Consider the following 21,171-nt stretch of genomic DNA (forward strand, 5'->3'; position numbering starts at 1 on the left):
AAGTGAATGAGAGAGAAAGCGAGAGTGGTCTTGTGTGACTGAACGCATGTGTGAAAGCAGAGGAGATTGTGTGTGTGAGAGAAACTGAGAGAGAGTGAGAGCGATCTTGTGTGACTGAACGCATGTGTGAAAGCAGAGGAGATTGTGTGTGTGAGAGAAACTGAGAGAGAGTGAGAGCGATCTTGTGTGACTGAACGCATGTGTGAAAGCAGAGGAGATTGTGTGTGTGAGAGAAACTGAGAGAGAGTGAGAGCGATCTTGTGTGACTGAACGCATGTGTGAAAGCAGAGGAGATTGTGTGTGTGAGAGAAACTGAGAGAGAGTGAGAGCGATCTTGTGTGACTGAACGCATGTATGAAAGCAGAGGAGATTGTGTGTGTGAGAGAAACTGAGAGAGAGTGAGAGCGATCTTGTGTGAGTGCATACTTGTATGAAAACAAAGGAGCTTGTGTGTGTGAGAGACTGAGATTGAGAGTGATCCTGTCTGAGTGAGTATGCGTATAAAAGTAAAGGAGGCCGTGTGTGTACATGTATGTGTGTGAAAGCAGAAGAGACTGTGTATGTGTGTATGGGAGGGATAATGGACTCAATGTAAAATTGTTGTGTTTTACTTGATTATTATTTTTAAGCACTATATGACATTTTTATATATGCTTTATGTAAAATGCTTCCTCTCAGCACCATTAACTTATACTACAGCAAGTTTGAAACATTAGGCGGAGGAAACATTTTACATTAAAAATATATAAAAAAATAATAATGTACTTAAAAAAATAAATAAGGAAGTAAAACAACAGTTTTACAGAAAGCCCATTCTCTAAGTGCAAGAATGCCCTCCAGGGTGTGTGTGATTTAATTACACATTAGCACACACCCTGGAGGCCATTACTCCTTGCTTATAGCTGACTCTATAGTCAGACACACTGATGCACTACTTACCAGGCTGTGCAAAGAGAGGGTCATGGTCAGCTGCCTATCAGGTGCCAGGATTTATCACATTATGAATGCTCTCAAATCCTTGCACCACAAGGACACATATTGACATAGTCATAAAAATGTGAGTGTAAATGACTAGAGATATGCCTCCTTGGACAATGGGAAGAGAGACATGATAGAACTCTCAGAATGTGGGTCTGAGGCAGGTAAGAACCTAGCCCTGGGCAGCATTTTACCACTGCAAAGAATTATTCCACAATATGAACAAATGATTACTGTTTTCAACAGCTGGCTTAGCTCCTAGTGTCATTCAAAGGGGGTACAATACATACATATATACTGACTCTGACTCTCCTCAAAAAAAAAAAAAAAAAATATATATATATATATATATATATATATATATATATATATATATATATATATATATATATATATATATATATATATATATATATAGCATAGCCCGTATAACCTGTGTTTTTTAGCTCTCTCTACATGTTTAATCACATGCATTGTACAAAGTTTAACTCAAATGTAATGTATATGTATATCCTCATCCTTGTGTAATCTGTATGTGGAGCTTTTCTCCCCAGGACTCCATTGAAAACGGGTTCTTCGGGCCCAATGGACTATCCTGGTTAAACAAATGCAAATAAATAAATAAAATAAATAAATATATATATATATATATATATATATATATATATATATATATATGGATCTAGGACTTTTCATTGAAAGATCAAAAGTCCAAATCTATTATCACCGAGCACACTTTAGAGAAAGCTCTTTTCACCCAAAAAGTGCTTTCGCTAAAGTGTGTTAAAAAAAAAAAAAAAAAAAAGTAAATTAACATTTATGCAGGGGGGCAAGCCCCCTGCCCCCCCCCACCCCCCTACTTTATTATTCTCACTCCGAGATGGCACTACAGTGGGGAAAAGGGAAAATTTTCCGTAACCGCACAGTAGTACGATCTCCGCAACAGTCACTTCCCCACAACTCCCTCTACCTCCAGGCATACTTCCATGAAAGTACTTCTTCAGTGAAAAGCACTTTCGCGTAAGTATGCCCGGCCATTTCAGATTCAGTGAAATTTTGTGCATTAGTCCCACCATTTATTTATTTATTTGTTTATTTATTTATTAATTGATTGATTCATTCTATTTTATTTTTCCTTTTTTTGCCTAGGTTAGTTCCTCTAGGTGAGTTGCCTCTTTTCAGGGTAGACTGCTTGAGGCCTGGGAGAGCTTTCTAACAATCCTACTTTATTGCTTACCAAAATGTTTTATAAATATGGTGTGTTATGCACCTGATCTGAATGCCAGTGATTCAGTAAGGTTCAGTACATCTTAAATAGGCCAACAGGAGCCCAATGGCAGGTAACAACTTCTTCTGTGTGTTGCAGCTGTGATGGGGGAGGAATGCAGGCTCTGATGGAGCACTTTGAGATATGCAACACATTCCATCATAAAGGAATTTCAGTCCACATATAACAAGAGATGGTCTACCATGTGCTGCAGCCACAATGCATAGTAATCCCATGCAAACAGCCCCAGTAACGAATCAGCTGCAATGTAATTATAACATAACAGAATGTTCAGCTGCTTTGTTATAATACTCTCTAACACAGAGAACAAATCACTTTAAAGTCTTCATGACATTTTGCAGTATGCAGTAATAATAGTGGATGGAATTTAATAAGTCTCTCAGTCCAACTATAAATAAAACACAAATCAATATTAAGAGCTTCACAAACTTCACACATACATGTTATTCCATCAAAACAAATATTGGCAAAGTTGCAGCATCCCTGTTCATTTATTTCTCCATAGCATTCAGCAGAGACAGTTGCACCATGTTACTGCACTGATTTTGTCAAACAGTACTTCATACTTCTATAGTGGACCTCATTATGAGGAATGTTCCTCATTTATAGTCATAAAAAGTCCATGTTCCACATTAATACACACTGAGAGTTTAACACATTCATATTAAGAACTTTTTAACTAGCATCCATGATAAATAATACTGTATCATATTATTTCACAAAAAAAAATTTGGATAAGAATAAAGCAGCACATTTTAATTGTCCCATGATCTTCCTAATAAGATGTTGTTTCCACATTTGTTTATATAAATGAAAACAAACCACACCAACACAATACTAGTTGCAAGCATTTTCCATTACAAACTATACTGACATACTCCCAGTTGCAAACATTATACATCACTTATAATCTACCCAATCATTTTCAGTCAGACATTACATAGCTCATTTAAGTCCTGCCTTGTTTTAAACCTCATTCCTCCCCTATATGTATTGTTCTCACAATTCCCATTTTTCCTATGTAGTTTGCTCCTGCCCTTTTCTAAAAATCTCAGTTCGCACAGCAAGGCCTTACCATGTCTAGGCAATTCTGATTCTGCATCATAGCTCAGAAAAATCATCTCCTTTGTCAAACTAATCTTCCCAGCCAGCATTTCCAACAATGCATCCTGCACAGAGTCTTAAAGTCTGCCAACCCACCACACTCCCAGAAAATATGTCCCCAAGCACCCCTTTCTTTCGCATTACACCTCCAAACATCTGCTGTCTACCTGAGGAAAAATTCTCTGGAGTCTACTTGTGGTATAAAAATATCTATGTAAACATTTCCAAGCAAAAACCTAAATCTTTTAGATATTTTTGCATATTTGGGACACATACATATATCCTCCCAATGTTTCCTTGTGAACTGCTAATCTCTTCCCAATCCTTTCTAACCTCCTCTAATTGATTTTTATAGTTATCATGTAATATTTATATTTGAGCAGGAATTTATATGATACCATCGGATCTGCAAAAGTGTAAAATGTCTGACAGAATAGGGTTTGTTGAAGCTCTGTGTGCAAGGTATAGGTCAGCTGTCAGTAGCCTGCATGATGTTGAGAAGAGAGACCAGACTTTGTAATGGTCTGCATAGTTTTTACATTTTAACCCTTGTTTGTTTTTAAGTGAGAATGTTTTGTGGTCATTCCAGTTGTGACAAGAATTTGGTTAGCTACATACTGAAAGGCCTATTATACATAATAAATGGCCTAATGAGTGCTATGGACAGTGAGACAATTAAACTGTTGTAACTGGATGTATTACATTTAGTCATAAGCCTTGCAATGAAAAAGAACTTCCTTACAGCAGTGGATATTAGGTGAGCAAAGCACAGTTCATTATCAATGTAGGTACCCAGATCTCTAACTATAGGATCGGGTTTCAGGGCTGTGCTAACAATGTGATTGTTAGAAGGCACGTCATGTTTTCTAAAGGATGTGATTATGCACTCCTTAGCATTAAGTTTTAATTCATGGGTTTGACACCAGCTATTTGATTGGGATAGGCTCTGTTCGAAGATTTTCATGTCCTCTGTGGAATTTCTGATGGCATCAAGTTTGCAGTCATCTGGAAACTTGGAAACTCACAAATCTTTAATATTAGCTTTGACCTCCAAGATGTAAATACCAAAGAGCAGTGGCCCAAGAACTGAATCCTGGGGTCCACTGTTTGTGACAGGTCTTTTGGCAGACGTGTAGCTGCCCATTTTAAATTCTTGGATTATATTTGTAAGATATTTGCTATGCAATGAGAGACATATGGCTTGACATTTAGCTGGTAGAGTTTATGATACTTGAGTGTGAGGTGGTGTTCAATGCTTTCATAAGGTCCAGGTATGTGGTGTGCACTGTTTTGACTTTCTCCATTACCTTCAGCAACTTTTTTGAAGAGGTTATTCATAGGATCATAGGATCATAGAATCATAGGAAGTTACTAGGCTATAGGCTCTGAGGTCCTTACAAATCTTGCCAAGAATTTAGCTCATGTTCCAACAAGTCAGCACCAGATGCCCTTTTCCACCAGGGGCACAGGTGAAATCCCAAGGGTGTATTTTCTGTTCCTTATCCAGTTATCCAGGTGGTGCTTAAAAAGGGTTAATGAGGTACTCTGCTTGACATGGAAAGGGAGTCTATTCCACAGCAGGGGGAGTCCCTGGGACACAAATCTGTCCCACCAACAAGTCCTATTGATGTCACAGACAAGACCGATGCTGTGCATGTGAGTTACTAGAGTGCAGCTTGACCTGTGGATATGCAGCAGTCGCATCAAGGTGGGGTCTGAGATTGCTTTCTATGCCAGACAGAGGTCACCTCTGAGGAGTCTGCAGGAGACTGAGTAGAGGGACAGAGCTTTTAGCCTATCTATGTAGGTTAGGTGTTTGAGGCCCTAGAATCTCCTGGTGAAGAACCTCTGTGGTCTCTCCAGCTGTTGCATGTACTTTGTGAGGAACATGCCAAAAGGGGCATTGTACTCAGTAATGGGTCATATAAGGGAAGAATACAGGGATGTTATGACCTCCTTGTCCCTAGATGAGATACCCTTCATAATGAGGTGGGTCATATAGGAAGTTTTCCGTACAACAGAGGCTATATGGTGGTCAAAAGTCAGTTTGCTATCAACCTGGTTGCCATATCCCTCACAACTGATTGCATGCTTAGGACCTTGTTATTAATGTGATAATTTGTGGAGGTCATGCTCTCCAAAGGGGATGATGATGCATTTTTTGGCATTCAGTTTGAGGCCATGTTTCTGGCACCAGTAATTTGTTTGGGTGAGACCCTCTTGGAGGATGTCCACATCATTAGGAGAATTGATGACAGCACCCAGTTTGCAGTCATCTGCAAACTTGGTCAGCCAATAGCCCACTGGTTTTGGCCTGCACCTCAAAAAAGTATATCCCAAACAACAGATACCCCAAGACTGATCCCTGGGCTACACCGCTCATTATGGGTCTACTGCTTGAGGTGTCTTCCACTAGTTTAATTAGGTGGGTTCTATCAGTGAGCCAGTTTGCTTACCATCTGGTAACATATGGATTTATGCCTAGTTGTGAGAGTTTCCCTATTATACCTGAGTGGGGAACAGTAGTGAAGGCTTTGGCCAGGTCAAGGTAGGTGGTGGAGATCATCTTCCCCTCGTCCATCTCTTTGGTGACTATCTCATAAAAGTCAACCAAATTTAACAAGCATGATCTCCCCTTGATGAAACCAAACTGTGAGAGACTGAGTGTTTGGAGATTGCCAATGTCCTTGTTAATGAGGCCCATGATAATTCGTTCCATGGCCTTGCAGATCAGGCTAGTTAGGCTGATGGGTCTGTAATTTGCTATATCGGTAGGTGTCCCACCTTTGTACAAATGGATGACAGTGTCTGTCCTCCACTTGGCTGGGATGAAGCTGGTACTCAGGCTTTGGTTGAATAGGTTGCATGATGGTGTTGCATGTTTCTGCCTGAGTTCATGTAGGATGCAGCCTGGGATGTTATTGGATCCCATGGAGGCTGGAATTTTTCCTTTTGAGAGGGCAGTGATGACTTGCTCAACAGAGATAAAGGGAGGGGGGCAGGTGCTGGGTATGTCCTGATTTATTGATGGGGAGGGACAGAAGGTGAAGTTTTCACTGAACCTGTCTGCCAGCAGGTTGGCTATATCTACAGTATTTGTGTATGTGGTGCAGTTGACAACCAGTTCTGAGCAGATCTGAGTGCTTCCTTTGAGATTGCTGACATATGAGAAGAAGGTCTTATGATTGTCTTTAGTAGATGTAGCCAGTTTGGACTCAAAAGTTTGCTTTGGAAGATTTCACTAGTGCTCTTATTTGCTTGTTCAGGCTAAGGAGAGATTGCTTCTAATTAGGCACCTGCTCCTTCTTGGTCCTTGACAGCAATTTTTTCCTTTTATTATAGAGTTTATTTATTGCAGATGTCCACCAGACAGGTTTACTCTTCCTTGCAGAGGATGATTTTGTCCTGTCAGGTATTCCTGAGTCCATGCAGCAATATAAATTCTTTTATAGTACTTTGGTATAGGTCTGGACATTTCTACCAGCTCCTATGGAGGGGAGGGGGCTGTAAAGCTGTTTATACCTTCCCCCAGGAAGCTGTAATCAGCTTTGTAGAAGCTTTAATGTTTGATCTTAGCAAGGCGGGGGAATTGGAGGGAGATGGTGACTTTGAAAGTGACCGCTTTGTGGTCAGATCTTACCAGGGAGGATGACACTGTAGGGATGCTGCAATGGTTACTCATGTTGGTTAATACCAAGTCCAAGATATTACCACCTCTTGTGGGGGTGTCAATCAGCTGGTCCAAGGCATTTTCTTTGACAAAATAAAGGAATCTCTGGGCATTTGTGTTTTGGCATGAGTATTTCTTCCATTCTATGGTTGGATAGTAAAAGTCACCAAGAATCAAGGTAAATGGTTGAATCTTGATAGATTCGAAGAGGTCTAGATAGGTGAAATGGGCACCTTCAGTCAAATTTGGGGGCCTATAGCTAGCTATAATATGAATAGGAGTCTTGTCAGCAGTTAACTGCACTTGGAGTGTCTCCTGTGCATCATACTGCTTGACCAACCTGGAGATGTGTATGTCTTTAATATATATTGATACGCCACCTCCTTATGCCTTGATGCCCATGGTTTGGGGTCTGAATGTATGATAGGATGAGTAACCTGCTATGGCTAGGGTGCTCTTTGCAGCTTACAACCAGGTTTCTGTTACTGCACAAATGATAGCATCTTCCACAGTTAAGAATGCGTGCAATGAGTAGAGTTTCATGTTTAGAATCCTAGCATTTAGCAACATGACCTTTAGTTTTGTTTTGATTAAATCTGATGAAATTTGCATGTTGGTAGTTTTGACCTCATGCCATTGCCTAAAAAGAAGTTAATCAGGTTAAATAGGCAGGACCTGCCCTTGGCAAATCCAAACTGGGTTGGTTTGGGAGTAGATAGGTTAAAAATATTATTATATATTAATCATATACTAATCCTTTACATATGCATTATTCATTTTTGTATTAATTATGAGGACTGTCTTCTGTTATGGCTAAAATAAAATATTCGATAACACAATCCAATAATTGCCGTAGTGAGGTAAATGCTCCTTCGTAGATAGCAAATATAATAATAGAAAATATCAAGAACAAAGGAAGCAAACCATGGATGACAAAAGACCAAATCACCATACGTCTCGTACAAGTCAAATATCCTGTGAAAGTATACTCTGCAGGCAGCCAAAAGTTCGAAATACTTTATTGTATAGTTGAAACAAAATCCAAACTGATGGTAGGTAAGCGCTTTCACCTGTGGGCTTCGTCAGACCTAAAGTATTTCGAACTTTTGGCTGCCTGCAGAGTATACTTTCACAGGACATTTGACTTGTACGAGACGTATGGTGATTTGGTCTTTTGTCATCCATGGTTTGCTTCCTTTGTTCTTGATATTTTCTAAAATAAAATATTGCTCTGAGTTTACTTGGTAAATTTTGGATTGGAAATACATAAAACAGGTAAACAGTATATAGGATAGGACTCCATTCAATTGAAAGATTTCCATTATTTACTTTTTATTTTTTTTTTCATTACTTTTATTGTAATAGCCTTTAAAATACATCTTTCAGTGAGTAACGAGAGCCTCTTGTTTATGAAATAATCACATCATATGTGTCAGTGTGTTTTAATATAGCAAGAAAAGCAGAAACTTAAAAAAAGATTAGCACTCACTCTAATCATTAATCATAGTTATTAGAGTTACACTGAGGATAGGACTAGTGTCAATTTTGCCATAACCTCATTACAAGCTGCCTTCCTTGCCCTGATCCAGTCATATCTCACATGGCTTAGTGGTAAATCAGTTTGGCTAAGGTATGCAGGGTCCTGGGTTTGAGCCTTGCAGAGGCTGTTTATTTGGGTTGGGTGGTTGGCCTAATTGTTAAGGTGTTTGCCTTACAAACACAAGGTACAAGGTTTGACTCTCGCAAGGGATAATTGGCTAGGCTTAAAATGACTTGCAAGGGTAGTTAGCCTAGTACTAATCTATGAATCTATATCAAAGCTTTAACCTAAAGCCTAATATTCATCTGCCTCCATTATCCTACTCCAGTGCAGACCATAAATCCATAGATGTAACGCTCTGTCTCTGTTACTCACTTTGTCTGCACCACACACACAGAAGTACAATTACTATTAGTTAGGTTTGCTTTTTTTTTTTTTGTTTGCTAAGGGGTGTAACTTATGTTATAATCACCCGAGTGACAAATCTAGGCCATGGGTGAGGGAAGGAATGTGTGAAACATACTATAATCATCTGCAGATTTTCACAAGCAATTTTAACTTTGTTGCCATAATGTCAGATGGATTTTCAGTCTGCAAATAAGTTTCCTTAATTTTCCCTTGTTAGTTAGTTTAAATAAGCATGGGTATTTTGGCTGGAATAACCTAAGTAAATTAAACAAAATAAGGAAATTAAAAGTTTTGTTTGGGGTGGGTGTTAAATTGAGACTGTCTCTGATAACTCTTGGCAGTTCACCAAGCCGTATTCATAACTAAAAAGTAATCTGGCAACTATAAAAGCATTGACTTTCTTTAGCCCGTTAACAATGTTACAGCAAATATAAAATCAGTGTAGGGAAAAATTCAAAATATATTGTGAAAATCCAAATGGTAAGTAGCTAATATTTTAGATCATGAGAAATGTTTTCAACAATAGATTTAAAGAGTTTATAATTGTTATGTGCCATAATTAATTAGAGCTATGAACATAAGTATAAAGGCACCTGAGTGAATGGTGAGGTCTTGAAGTGTAAAGGTAGGGTAGGCATATTGCTACACATAGAAAGAGATTTATGATACTCCATAAAAAATATCCAGCATTGCATCACTCAGTTCCTTATGGTGTCCTTGAAACTGCTTCAGATATGTCAAAATGAGAGACTGTAAAAATTAAATGGATCAGACTTTTAAAAAAGGAAGCATATTATAGAATATGACTGAAAATATCAAATCCATCAACAATGTAAACAAAGTGCAGGTGATGGAGATTTATAGAATAAACAACAAGTACTAGAATTGAAAGTGGGTACCTTGCAATGAAATTTCAAAATGATAGACATGCAGGCTTAATTACAGAATATGTCTAAACAAATTCCATAGCTGACACTTGCAATAGTACTCATAGTAGGCATATAAGAACTATCATAGAACTATAAGAGAGGGATTCAGGCATGCTTGTAATGGCAGAAAAATAAAGAATGCAAACTGATTAAAACCACTTAGTAACACATAGATAGGGGCTAGGAGCAGCATAATTTTTATGAGACTCAGGAAAACAATTGATAAGTCTCACAATCATCAGCTGTTAGAAATAGCTTTACTTTATTTCATATAATTTGATCAGTAGTTAAGATTAGCACTGGATAGACAGACCATTGGTGAAATACATATTCCCAAGCCACTTTCAAAGACTTCTCATGGGACCTTCATTTTTTTTTTTTTTTTTGTCAGCGGATGTCACAAATCCTTGAGATATAAACATTATAGGAGAATACAGAAAATGCTGATATAGGAGAACAATGACTATTAGACACTGTCTCACAACAATTATAGAATTCAGTAATATGTAGTTACTCAGAGAACTGGAAACTACCTTGGAAATATAAGCAAACATGACAGACTTAACATTCTAGGCTGTGATAAAATCAAGTCGTGTCTTGGGTTTGCCGAAAGACTGGTTACTTAACACAAAAACTAGCTCCTTAAATATGTCATTGGAATTGTTTGCAAGATCTTGATGTGAAAAAAAAGCTTTGTATTCAGTATTTGTTATACGCTGTAGGGAAATTTGTCTGTCTTATATATAACAACATCAAAATAAACCTCCAAATCTGTAAAGGAAAAAATCACTACCAGTTTACATGGTACAAATAACTAGGACTGCCTTTTTGATTTAAAATATAGTTGTGTGGCATTTATAATTAGTAAAGCTCTTAAGCAGGTAGAGTGAAAAATCTTATTCATTTTAGAAAAATAATGTCACATGTCATGTTTCCATTTACACTAAAGCACAGCATTACTAACATTACTTTTTCTTCTCATTCAGCAGATTATGTTTTATTCAATTAATCTTCTTAATAATAAATCCTTAATGCATACCCCAGAGGAAGTTCTTTAATAAGGGAAGAATGCAATGTGTATTTTTAATTTATGAAGATTGCATAAATTAATTAAAACAGGGGGTTATGATTTCTGCTTTTGATGGTGAACTAATTTTGAACAATATTGCTGATAAATCTCTTACTTTAAGGAAATGGCTAAATATGAAATTAGGCATATGTTTCTTTAGTTGCAATTTATTTGATGACATCTGAACTGTAGTGTTTGCATTTTCTGCTTTATATTACATGCACTGTGCTATCAATATGACTGTGTTGAATTCTTATATTTATGAAAAACAGTACTGACGTGTATGTCAATATTGTTTTGCAAATGACAGGCAGAATGTTGCTTAAATAATTTGTGCACCTGATGACAACTAAATCTAAATAGTTATTTTTTATGATTGCTTAGCTTAAATCTTATATTAAAAAGACAAAGTATATATCATTAAGAGAATAACAAAAGCTGGCACACATCAAATGAAGCCATGCACATTTTACTGTTTTATGTTTCATTAGTATCTTGATAAGATTGTCAACAAAATTAAAAGGATGTCATTCATATCCTGCATTTATTGCAAAGGACCATAAACCTGCCAAGCCCTTTGATGAAATAAAAGCTCTTTATTTATGACTTGTGAAGAATATGAAGTTATTTTTATTCTGCCAGTAAACTAATAATCAAACAAATGCCCATGAAATGAAAAGTAAAGCTGACACTGAAGGTTCTGACAATGAGGAACCCTGTAGGGAATTCGATTCTTTCCAAAATATTATATATTTTGTGTGATGCTGAATGACTACAATGAATGTTAAGATATTCTGTCTCAACGGTTATTTCAAATAATCTATATAATAACTCATATGCAGAGTAGCATCTAAGTACAGAAAACAGCAGTTGCTTCTTAGTTTTTGAATTTCAGTCATTATTTAGCATCACCGTAGCATATTTTCCTTTTATATTGTTGAGATGTTGAGGATGGTGAGTTGAATAAATTCAGTGCATGGAAATGTGAATATCATTTTGCTCAAAAAAAAAAAAAAACATTTTGCAAAATGTCTACTTCTTGCTGTTGTAGAGTGCAATCTCAGTTTCCTGTATCATCTTCAGAGTATTGAGTATTTCTGAGTATTACTATAGTTGCTGTTATCACATAAATTAGAATCTTTCCAGTGTGTTGTTAACCACACCTGTAAAGTTAGTTAATATAAGACAATAAATGATTTGATAGGTCTCCAGTTATTGCTTGTCCATGTATACCATGGCAGCTTTCCCCATTGTGTAGCTATGTTATGGTGTTTATGCAATCATGTCATGTCAATAGTCCTGCTACCCACTTTTAAAGCTAACACTTAACAGAGGCTGAGCATCATTTGATACTGCATAAAGATTTTTTTAATTTGACTCTTCCAAAATACATCATGAGTGCACTCATGCATCAGAAGAACAAGTTTAAAACAGCAGTAATAACAAAGAAAATGTTCAAAAATACAACTTTATCTAATATATAAAGTATTTTAAAGCAAAAAAAAAAAATGCAATATAAATTGATAAATACAGCCAAGGAAGGAAATGTTACTAGCTGACATTGATTGACACAGCAGAATAAAAAAGCATTAAATCTTTTAAATGTGAATCCTACTTCAGTAGAAAACAGCAATTAAAAACACTGCAGTTATGCTACATGAATCCTCACTATAAAAGATATTAACGTTCACAAACCATGTTTAGCAAATATAATATAGTCTTACTCACATTATGATTTTTGTCATGAGCTAAGGTATTAAAATATGTGCTCATTTGGAAAGGAGATTTAACAGAGCAGCTGTAAAACTGCATTGTCAGAGATAAGTAAGCCATAGTAGTATAATAGCTCAAGCTTGGGCCTCATAAATGGAAAGGTAAATAGCCACATCATAATGTGCATATAGGTCTGATATAATTAATGTGGGCTTTTGGTTTTATAATTTATCAATAATTTTGGGACAGGCTTGGAGTACTTCTCCATTCTTTTTTTTTTTTTTTGTGATACCATTTTTATCAGATGTTTTATAATATTAATTGCTGTGAGTGAACAGCACCACATCCCAGCAGGCAATAGGTGTAATGCAGACAAACAATGTTGGCCAGGATGCCAATCCATCAGGCTTGGAGATTTAGCAAAAAATTCTGCTTTATGAAGAGTGGCACCATCACTGTACATTTTCATTTAGTGATTTTTTCAGCCTGTTGTTGTAACATATTAATTTTTATAGATAACCATGCAATAGCAAAGTTCAGTAGACAGCACCGATAGAAAACATAAAGAAATTAGAGACTCGAAATACTGAAACTACTAAGGTTACTTTCAAATCACATTTTTATTAGTATGCCCTTACATTTGACTGTTATCAAGAACTTTGGACTAGTTTTCAGAGGTTTTATCTTGGGTATACCCTAATGGCATACAAGTCTGCTGTTGTGTAATTCTGTCTCAAGGGATGATTTTGCAGTCACTGAATTGAATCATCTCTAAGGGCAGCAATAGGTCTCAGAGTGGGAGTGGTATGTTAAAAATATGGACCCAAGAAACCAAATATTGGCAAATTTATGAAAGCATTCAGCATAATAAGTGTAAGCTTTTAATTCTGACTGTGGTCCACAAGTTTGCAGTAGATGGTCAGAATATTAGAAAATGTTTTTGAGTTGTCTTATTGTCATTATACAATTCTGCCAAAAAACAGGATATTTGAAAATGCTGGTGAGAGATTACCTTTAGAGACAAAACTTCACAATTATATTGACACTTTTCATCACAAGCTGATACAGAGCATATTCAAAGTGTAGGCAGAAAATGATATGATATTTTTTGAAAAATATATACAGAAGAATGCAAAACAAGTGCTTAATTCTGTTACAGATCATAGTTAAAAGCATATATGTGTGTGTGTGTGTCTCTTGTATCAGAAGAAAATGAAGACCCCCTCATATAGGATGCTGCAGTTCCTGATGGGAAATATGGGTAATAGAGGAAAGGTGAGCCTGCAGGGGGCTGTTGGGAGGAGGAAGTATACTACAGCATGGATGAATGATCATTTTCTGTACTTCAAAATAATTAAAAATCTCCATGTCTGTGGTGGAGTATGATAAAGCCCTGACTACTCCCCAGACATTCTATACTTAAATGTTGAACAACAGATGAAGAACCAGGGTGGTGGGTGGGATGGAGTAGCACTGCTTGCCTCATCCATCTCATTTGGAGGGAGTTTATTCCACCCGCTGATGACCACTATGCAGAGGCATAGTAATATCTGGTAGCATGTTGAAGTGACCTTGTGCTGCACTGAAGCTATGAACATTATACTTACATGTGAACATTATACATGGTGAGGTGCATATGCAGTTTTCAGCAGCATCAGAGATGTTGCATTCACCATGGGGGAGGGGGAAAGGGCAGTTTGGCACAACCCACATGGATAAGTGGGCCAGTGGTGACTGAAGGGATGGTGGGATAGTACAAGTGCCTTACAAAATTAGGTTTTTATTTTCATTTCTGGACATGAAAATGGGGTGGTGGTGGTGCTTTCTTTTTCAGTACTAATGTGTGGAGTAATGTATAACTAGATGGGAAGTCAGGAAGACAGACCATATGATGGATCGTTTTCTTTATTTTTTTAATTAAGAAAATAAATGCTGCTAGGTTTACAACTGAAGAGTACTGGAGAACAACGCCACTCTTCTTTTTATCCTAATAACAGCAAGTTGAGTTTATGTCAAATATTTATACATACAGCAGTACTACTGTGCCTCTGTGCCATGATAAAATAAGTCAAACTTCTTGATAGAGGGTAACAAGAGTGTGTGAAAATATGGGAAGTTTGAGTATGGCTTTTGCTCTGTAAGGCATGGAATAGTATGAGTTCATTAACAGAAGATATTGTCTTAGGAGTCACATAAAATTCATTGAAGACATAATAAAAGCACTTGATAAAGGATTAAGAGAGCATGCTATTTATTTTGACCTTGCTATCATGCTATCACATTTATTAGTGATTCCCATGAGGGAGAATAATTGACCAATATAATGCATTACATGTTAATCTATATTTAATGAAAAGGGTAAAGCTGCAGATTAACAATGTAGCACGAGTCAGATTGCTGACCTACCCAACTTTCGAGATGGGGGTTAGCAGTGATGTCATACAGATGTCACTTCTCTTTACTCTATTTTCCCAGTATTGGCTATTGTTAACCATATATGACAGTTAAGAGCTGGATTATGTAATTATTCAATAGGTTCATAGGTAGGTACTAGGCTATTGGCCCTAGGGCCTATACAAGCCCAGCCAAAAAGGGTCTATATTAGAACATCGAAGTTTCAAAACTTTGAATGTTCTAATATTGACCCCTATTCAGCGAAAGCTAAAAATATCGAAGCAACAGAAAACCGATTTTTTTCCTAGGGAAAGAATTTGGTTGTCCATTACTGTTGCTATGGTATTTTCAGCACTGTGGTGGAAAGTTATGGGTCGGGTTCAGGTAAGTATGCGATTGACTGCGGGTTAGGTTAGTTAGGGTTAGGGTGCGGGTTAGGTATGTGTGCAATTGTTTGGACATGAGAGTTAGGGCAGGGTAGGTGAGTTAGGGTTAGGGCGCAGGTGAGATGAGTGTGCGATAGTGATGGAACTTAGGGTTAGGGTTTGGGTTAAGATAAGTGGATAGTTGGTGTGTGCATAGTTTAGTGTAGGGTTAGGTGTAAGATTTTATGTGTATGTGTGTGGATTGCTGTTTGTTTGGTGTGCTTGTGTTGTGTGTATGTGTTTTGGAACAGCACATTTTTTCCCTAGGAAAAAATTCGCTGTTGTGTATATTTGATGTTTTTAGCTTTCGCTGAATAGTGGTCGATATTAGAACATTCGAAGTTTTGAAAGTTTGATGTTCTAATATAGACCCGCCAAAAAGGTACCCTGGCTTTTGTCAGCCAAGAAAATTATTTTCCTGTGCCACTGTCGAGCAGAGCCACAGAAGTGATCCCCGGGGTGAATTTCCTATTTCCCATCCAGTCATCAAGATTATTCTTGAAGAGTACTAGTGAGGATCTTTGTTTGATATCGATAGATAGTTTATTCCAGAGTACGGGAAGTCTCTGGGACAAGAATCTATCCCTCCGGCATGTTCTGTTTATTGTGGTGACAAGGTTTAGGTCCCTAGAGCATGTAACTCGGAGGGATTGGGATTACTTTAAGTGGAGCATGTCCAACAGCTCTGGGTTTGACATAGCTTTGTATGTTAGGCAGAGATCACCTCTGAGTAGGTGATATGCAACAGAGTAAAACTGGAGTTTTTTGAGACGGTCTGTGTAGGGCATCTGTTTGAGGCCGGTAATTCTCTTTGTGAGGTATTTCTGTGGCCTTTCCAGTTGTTGTGAGGTACATACCAAAAGGGGCGTTGTACTCTATAGTGGGTCTAATAAGAGGATGCGAGTGTGCCTGAGGACAGTCTATAATATATGGTAACTATTTGAAATGTTAGGACACATATTACTGAGTCCTGAATTGTGGAGAGTGCATGACTGAAAATCTAGGCTTATATATATTAAGTTTGAGACTGCAGTTTCTCAGACTATTCTCTTTTCCTTCAGGTATGGTAAGCTTGGAGTTAATATACATAGTGATCTATCTACCTATTTATACACCTATCTGTCTGTCTATCTATCTGTCTATCAGTCAATCTATGTCTAGAGGTTCAAATGGCTAACCCCAACATATCAAGGGGTGCAGGTAGGCATGCCTTTTCAAAAATAAAGGAAAATTTTAAAGGAGAAGGACAGTTTGTAATATTTGTTTCGACTCCTGCATTTCAAGACTTGCTTTTACAAGTCCTCACATTGCAATAGAGAGCAGAAAAATACAGAGCTAGTGCAGTAGTAATGTATATAGCATCCATGCTGTAATTAAAAAACAGGAAGTAAATCATCCAATTAGATGGATTGGCGATCCCCTATTACAGATTGTGTTAATGGAGAATCAAAGCCAATGAAACAAAAGCTAATTCCAATGAGTTTTTTGAACTTCCACTCTTCTCTCTGAATGAAGTTAATAAAGAAGGTGCTTTTTTAGGAGCCATTCCAATTTTCAGCAATACAAGACTTGGGATTTTGTGAACAGCAGCAACAACAACAATGGGCATTCTATGGTTATGAGGTGGAGGAAGAAAGAGAAAGCCATGACAGACTGAGGTACTGTACTTGAATTTTTAATTTGGTCAATAAAATTGCTTTGTCCTTTAATCTTGAAGTACTCAAAAGAGGTTTAAATGTTGCTCCCACTTAGAGAGCTGAAGTTAGCAGGACACTGTTGAATTTAAAGGAATTTATTCATAAACTGAATCTTAATTTCTTACTTAAAGATCTTGGTTTATGAAAAAAAAATATTTGTTAAACCTTCTACCTTTAATTGTACACTCTTAAATACACTTAAAAGTGTTTGAAGAGTTGTGTGAGAAAGATATAAGAAATGTTTTAAGTAAAAAGTCCAAGTTTATTTATTTAAACCTTAATAAATGTGAGATGATGACCTTGAAAGAATTATGTTCTATGCATGATATCAGATATATGAAAGCCGATAAAGGTGGGGGCTTTGTCATAATAGAGAAATCAAGGTATGTCTAGGCCATGGAGGAGATGTTAAGTAATAAAAATGAATATGCTAAGGTGTGTGTTAAAGAAGTACACATTTGTTATAAAACCATACATAATTTTTGTATGATAGTTTGATTGATGGTTCCATTGTTGTTGATTTGTATCAATTTTGTTTATTGAAAAGCCTATGTTGGGTACTGTTTTTGCAAAACCCAAGATACATAAAGACATCAAGAATCCACCTTTTAGACCCATTGTCTCTATCCCTGGTTATGTTACAGAAGGTATTTCTTTAGTTCTTGATTCTATCCTAAATCCCTTTGTTCAGATTTTACCCACCTACATTCAAGATTCCTGTGATTGTTTATATAAATTAAGGGAGTTTTTTTCTTTGTTATAAAATTTGTAAGTTTAGTAATGTTTTTTAACTCTGGATATTTGTTCTCTTTTTACGTGTATTCCACATGACTTAGGTATTTAATATGTTACATTCTATTTAAATGTTTTTTTTGTTTTAGAAAAGGATAAGAAGGATGTTAATTATTGTTGTCTTCTTTTGGGAATGATGTTAGGTAACAATTATTTTATGTTTAATAAAAACATTTATAAACAGATTAAGGTTGTTGCCATGGGCTCGGCAGCAGCCCCTGCCTATGCCAATTTTGTTTTGGGCTGGTGGGACCATGAGGTCATGGCTTCCCTCTTTTCCAAATTTAATATACTTTACTTCAGTAGATGTGTTGACAATTTATTTATTTTTTTTATTCTGGAAAGCACTGAGGATGATGCCGTTAACTTTAGTAATAATTTAAATAAGTGTTCTGGGTTCTTAGTGTTTACCTTGCGACAGTATGGGTTACAACTTAATTTCTTAGATATTCACCTGTCTTGGACTGATAAGAAAAAATATGGTAGACAGTAACATTTTTAGAAAGGATATTTTTAGCAATAATTATCTGCATTTTAAGAGTAATCACCCCCATTTCATGGTAAATCACATCCCTAGGGGCAATTTATTAGGTAACCACTGATGATAGTGAATTTAATAAAGAATTGGAGATTATTACTTCTTTGTTTGTAAACAGAGGATTTGACCTTTGCTTTTGAATGCTAAAGCTAAAGAGGATAAATCTAAAAGGGAGGATTTGTATCCCCCTATTCTTTTAATGATTATTAACTGAACTGGAAGCTTTGACTTTGTTCTTCAGTTAGTGCTGGCTTGAATTTTATTATTTGTTAGTAATTGCAGGTGTGGGTGTAGCCACATTCTTTGATTTCCTGTCCTTGCCTATTTAAGTGGTACAGTTTGAAACATTTTCTGCTTAAAAACCTCATCTTTGGCCGGCTAAGATCTAGCTGTATTCAACTGGATGTAGAAGAGAATTTAAGTACCTTTATCTGCACTTTTTTTCAAATAATACAATATGTAAATTGATTTAACTGTGTTGCATGATTATTAACTGAACTGGAAGTTTTGACTCTGTTCTTCAGTTAGTGCTGGCTTGAATTTTATTATTTGTTAGTAATTGCAGGTGTGGGGGTAGCCACATTCTTTGATTTCCTGTCCTTGCCTATTTAAGTGGTACAGTTTGAAACATTTTCTGCTTAAAAACCTCAGCTTTGGCCGGCTAAGATCTAGCTGTATTCAACTGGACGTAGAAAAATATTTAAGTACCTTTATCTGCACTTTTTTCAAATAATACAATATTTAAATTGATTTAACTGTGTTGCATGATTATTAACTGAACTGGAAGTTTTGACTCTGTTCTTCAGTTAGTGCTGGCTTGAATTTTATTATTTGTTAGTAATTGCAGGTGTGGGGGTAGCCACATTCTTTGATTTCCTGTCCTTGCCTATTTAAGTGGCACACTTTGAAATATTTTCTGCTTAAAAATCTCAACTTTGGCCAGCTAAGATCTAGCTGTATTCAACTGGACGTATAAGAGAATTTAAGTACCTTTATCTGCACTTTTTCAAATAATACAGTATTTAAATTGATTTAACTGTGTTGCATGATTATTAACTGAACTGGAAGTTTTGACTCTGTTCTTCAGTTAGTGCTGGCTTGAATTTTATTATTTGTTAGCAATTGCAGGTGTGGGGGTAGCCACATCCTTTGATTTCCTGTCCTTGCCTATTTAAGTGGTACAGTTTGAAATATTTTCTGCTTAAAAACCTCAGCTTTGGCCGACTAAGATCTAGCTGTATTCAACTGGACGTATAAGAGAATTTAAGTACCTTTATCTGCACTTTTTTCAAATAATACAGTATTTAATTTGATTTAGCTGTGTTGCATGATTATTAACTGAACTGGAAGTTTTGACTCTGTTCTTCAGTTAGTGCTGGCTTGACTTTTATTATTTGTTAGTAATTGCACGTATGGGGGTAGCCACATTCCTTGATTTCCTGTCCTTGCCTATTTAAGTGGTACAGTTTGAAATATTTTCTGCTTAAAAACCTCAGCTTTGGCTGTGTAAGATCTAGCTGTATTCAACTGGATGTATAAGAGAATTTAAGTACCTTTATCTGCACTTTTTTTAAATAATACAGTATTTAAATTGATTTAACTGTGTTGCATGATTATTAACTGAACTTGAAGTTTTGACTCTGTTCTTCAGTTAGTGCTGGCTTGAATTTTATTATTTGTTAGTAATTACAGGTGTGGGGGTAGCCACATCCTTTGATTTCCTGTCCTTACCTATTTAAGTGGTATAGTTTGAAATATTTTCTGCTTAAAAATCTCAGCTTTCGCTGGGTAAGATCTAGGTGTATTCAACTGGGTGTATAAGAGAATGTAAGTACCTTTATCTGCACTTTATTTCAAATAATACAGTATTTAAATTGATTTAACTGTGTTGCATGATTATTTTGCGGAACTGGAAGTTTTGACTCTGTTCTTCAATTAGTGCTGGCTTGAATTTTATTATTTGTTAGTAATTGCAGGTGTGGGGTAGCCACATCCTTTGATTTCCTGTCCTTGCCTATTTAAGTGGTATAGTTTGAAATATTTTCTGCTTAAAAACCTCAGCTTTGGCCGGCTAAGATATAGCTGTATTCAACTGGATGTATAAGAGAATTTAAGTACCTATATCTGCACTTTTTTCAAATAATACAGTATTTAAATTGATTTAACTGTGTTGCATGATTATTAACTGAACTGGAAGTTTTGACTCTGTTCTTCAGTTAGTTTCCTCCCACCCTCCCTGTTTCTGTTTTGGTGTTAATCTTAGTGGCTTTGAAACTGCCCGCCCCTCTTGTAAATTTGTGTTTGGATACTCCTTCTGGGCCCATCTCATTTGCTCACTCAACTGAGTGCAGTGAGATCATACTCTGATGTCAGGCACTCCTACTGTGTACAAAGAGAGCATCTGGGAAACAGAACAAAAAAAAAATTAAGCTTGTTTCCTGCCTTTTCTGTTAAGTGGTCTAGACTGTTTGTAGGCTTCTGCGCCCCCAAGTCCTTCTGTGTTGGAGGGAAGCCTTCTAGCTTAGTTTTGTTTCTTATAACTAGCCAGTTTTCTAGTTTCAGCACTCAAATCTGTTTCTTTGAACTCAGCACTTGTTCAGAAATCATTGTAAGCACTACATAAGCT

This window comes from Protopterus annectens, chromosome 1.part2, assembly GCF_019279795.1.
Source record: "Protopterus annectens isolate FY-2018-M chromosome 1.part2, PAN1.0, whole genome shotgun sequence".
In the NCBI taxonomy this organism is placed as follows: domain Eukaryota; kingdom Metazoa; phylum Chordata; order Ceratodontiformes; family Protopteridae; genus Protopterus; species Protopterus annectens.